The following is a 4,326-nucleotide window of genomic DNA, read 5'->3' as shown; positions in this document are numbered from 1 at the left end:
CCTTCACATTTAACGGTTAAATGAAGAGCTTTGTTGTGGGCTGCCCCTTCCGGAGGCAAGTCATTTCGGCTGAATGAGATCCGATTGACTTCAAAAAACCGTTTCGCTATTCGCTCCAATTGTTCAACCGTGGTCTCGACCGGAACATATGCCTCATTAAGCATCTTTAACAACACTTTCTGATGCTCATTCGAGCTTATGAACAGGGACAAGAGTGAAACCTGAGAGGGGGACCTCCTGAATTGATCAATCACAGCGTAGTCCGAGGTTTTCATCTTTCGGAAGAATTCCTCTACCTCTTCAGCACTGACTGGCTTTTTAAGTGGAAAACACTTCTGTTTGGTCTTGTTCAATTCTTCCAAGTTAAGGTACTTCCCAGACGGGTTTGTTTCATTCACTTCCCCCATGATTTCTTTTCCTTTGTACGTCACCACTATTTTGTTGTAGTTCCAGGGGATGGCAGTGGGTTCCTTCATGGGCTTCTGTGATGCGCGGCTGATAACCACGGGCTCATTCAGCCTGGGTGAAATTATTGGCCCCCGTGCCACATAAGCCCCTTTGGTACGTACATCTTTGGTCCCTTCAGTGTAACCTTGTTTTGCTCAAACCTTTTGGGGGGACTCAACACGAGCTGTTCTTTTCTAGGGGCCCCGGGAACATAAAGAACGGCATCTTTAGGAGGTACTACCCCTGTCTTGGCTTCCACAGCCTTTTCTATGCTTTAAGGAGTGGAGTTGCTTTTCTTCTCATCCTTAGCTTGCTTTGCTGCCGCTTTGGGATTCTTTTCAACATCGGCAATAGAAATGATAGCTTTCAAAGCTGGGTCGAACTCTTTGTCTTCAAAAATCATCCCAATAATCGGCCTGTTGTTGTGGGCTGGCAATGGGTTATTGGTTAAATTAGGGACTTCCTCATCCTTCAACACTACCCGCTTTTGTTCTATCAGGTTCTCGACCGCTCTCTTAAGGGTCCATCAATCTTCAGTGTCGTGCCCTTCTGCCCCTGAATGATAAGCACATCGGGTACCGGGTCGGTAAGAGGGTGACTCTGGGTTTTTCCTGTTTGGAGTACGGGCTGCAACAAACCTATTTGGACCAACTTTGGAAAGAGGATGGAATATGATTCACCGATGGGTGTGAAGTTGGTTTTTCTGGGTGGTTCACGGGCACGGGCATTAAATGGAAAATTATTTAGTGGGGGACGTAGATTATATGGAGCTTGGTGAGGAGGGTTATTTCTGGGAGGTGGAGCTCGGTTATGATTGTAATGTTGTTGCAGTCGGGCGTACGACTGAGTGTTCATTACTGCATAAGGCAGAGGAGTCATGGCATATGCCGCATCTTGGTGAGGTTAGTAATGCTGCGGGGTTCTTGAAGAGGAACCAAAGTAATCTCAGGGTTGACGAGGATTTTTCAGACTTGAGGCCATCATTTCTACCTCTTCTTTCTTTTTTCGGTTTGCTGCAGCCCCCGACCCGCTCTGGATTGCTTGAGAGGTGGATCTTATAGCCGATTGGCTCAGGATGCGACCCGTTTTCAAACCATTCTCCACCATTTCTCCAATCTTTATGTCTTCTGCAAATGGCTTGCCCATGGCGAACATCATGTTTTGGAAATAATGAGCCTCTTGGGCTTGCAGGAAGACACTAACCATCTCGGTCTCATCCATTGGGGGTTTTACCCTGGCAGCTTGTTCATGCCACTTTACAACATACTCTCGGAAGCTTTCCGAGGACTTCTTTTTGAAGACAAAGAGTTTCTATCTGGAGCTATGTCCACATTGTACTGGAACTGTCTGACAAAGTCTCAAGCCAAGTCATCCCAAATGTGCCAGCGGGAGATGTCTTGGTGCATATACCATTCAGATGCGATTCCAGTTAAGCTCTCTCCGAAGTAAGCCATCAACAGTTCTTCCTTTCCACTCGCTCCTCTTAACTGATTACAATATCTTTTCAAATGGGCAATCGGGTCTCCATGCCTGTCATACTTCTCGAATTTTGGTGTTTTAAAACCGATGGGCAGATGAACATGAGGAAACATGCACAGGTCGGCATATGAAACACTCTTCTGGCCACTCAGGCCCTGTATGTTCTTGAGACTCTGTTCGATGCTCTTTATTTTTCGAGTCATCTCTTCTTGCTCGGGGTTTTTCACAGTTTTCTCCTGTTCCATGGCAGATTCATACCAAGGGTGTTGAGGGTAGGAGTTTGGGGTGGCATGAGCCGTATCCAGTTGAAATGGTGTTATTTGGAAAGTAAAGGAGGATGGCTCAAAACCTGGCCTAGGTACTGTTGGCTGTTCCGTAGCAGAGGTTGGTGGTGCGGTGAATATGTTTGAAGATACTCCCGAAAATAGTGCCTGGGGCGAACCTCAAAAGGCGTTCCGGTGAAATGGGTTGACATAGTGGGATATCCGAATGGGGTGGTCGGGTAGTTTATAGGGACATTGGAGGTTCCACTTGTTCTGGGAATCAGCTCGGGAAAACCAGGTATTGCGCTGGGCAGCTCCCTACCGTTAGACCAAGCATCCCATATTTTCCAACATGCGGAGGCGCAATATCCTATTTTCTTCAGCAGTTCCTGACTCTGATTTCGGGATAACTGTCATTAGGCTGTCCTCTGAGGGGTTAACGATTGGTAGGTGACCTTCTGATGTCATTTCAACGCTCCCTTTAGATCTCGTGAAGTAAGGGTGCGAAGCCAGGTTACCACAAAACCAACCACCTTAAAAAAGAGAACCTGTTCTCAACAACATACATAACAAAATGGTTAGTTTGATACATTTAACACATAAGTAATCGCACGTTGGGGGAATGCAATGCACCTAGACAGTTAAACGTTTTTGTACATGCTTTGCAACGGTTGCGTGTCTCATCCCGGCTTTTTGTTATCTCCCGGATCTTTTTCTTTTCTTTATGCTTTTTCATTATTTGCTCTCTTTTCTTTGCGCTCTCTCTTTTGCATTGTTTTCTCTCTTTCTCTTGTGCCCTCTTTTCATCATTTTCTCTCTTATTCGAGTTATCTAAAACCATGACCGGATTCGATGGGGATTGCCTACGTATCACGATGCCGCGTGAATCAGATCATTACGTAGTTCAGGGGACAAACGAGAAATAAAAGAAAGAAACATTTTTGGGTTTTCAAATTTCCATTAAATAAAAACTTCTGATTTTCCTCTATTACAATGACTCCAACATACATACTTAAGAATTGGAAAACTAAAACAGACTCTAAAAGGAAACTGAAATACAGACTCGAAAAGAAAAATCAGGAGTACATAAGTGCCTCCAATACTACTCCAGGGGCTCGCGGGACATCAGTCGATCTCGCCGCGGGCCTACGTGCCATATCTTCTTGGAGGCGATATAGGTCATCGATTATCTGACGGACAAAAATCATCACTGCACCGAAGAACATGGACCTGGTCATGTCCTCGCATTCATTGCACTTCATCAAATATAGTCAGCAATTCTTCTAATCCTCTCCCTGATGACACCCTTCTCTTGGAGCAGACATCCAATTTGTTGAGATCTGGCCTCCAAAACTTGTGTGGCCGTATGATTTTGCTCTTGCAATTGTTGCAGGTCCTCGTCTAGTTGTGATATCAATGCATAGCAGTGCTCTCCTTCTGATTTGAAGTTCTTTGCTTGCTTGGTCATTTCACTCTCAAGGGTATGATCTTTTTCTTCAGACCCGTGATTCCTTTGTCGTATTTTTCCTTTAACTGTCGAACGAAACTTGCCCGTTTTTCCGCATTCCTGGCTAACTTTGCTCGGGCCTTTGCTAGTTCAACCTTAGTCTTTTCCAAATCAACCCCATAGTCACATACTTTCCGCCTAAGACTATTTATAAGTTTTTCATCTGTTCCGCTCCTGACCGGGTTTTCAGTTGCTATTTTCATCTTCTGGATTTGGGCTCGGAGGGCTTCATTTCTTGCCAACTTTTTCTTTTCACCCTCATCTGCAGCGGCTTGCACACCAGTATCAAATTTAAGATCTCTGATTCGCCCTTCCAACTTGCTTATGGTGGCCCTGTATTCATTTTCTTTGGTCAGCCAATCCCATTGTTCTTGTTATGCTTCAACAAATTCTTGGAGGTGGGGTCTTTTAGCTGGTCTTCCAAACTCAACACTCCTTTTATACCAAGCAAGGTAATCGGACGAGACTTCACCCTTGGATAAATCACGTACTCAGGTGTTCGCCGTCAAATATTGGCACTCACTCCAGATCTGGCGAACCATTGCTTCATGAAATTGGCCATCAGAGCGGATCTCGACTGCATGAATGCTAAGGTCTTCGTCCTTGGGGACTATTTGGCATCTTCCTAGC

This window comes from Nicotiana attenuata, unplaced genomic scaffold, assembly GCF_001879085.1.
Source record: "Nicotiana attenuata strain UT unplaced genomic scaffold, NIATTr2, whole genome shotgun sequence".
Classification (NCBI taxonomy): Eukaryota; Viridiplantae; Streptophyta; class Magnoliopsida; order Solanales; family Solanaceae; genus Nicotiana; species Nicotiana attenuata.
This window is presented reverse-complemented; position numbering follows the sequence as displayed.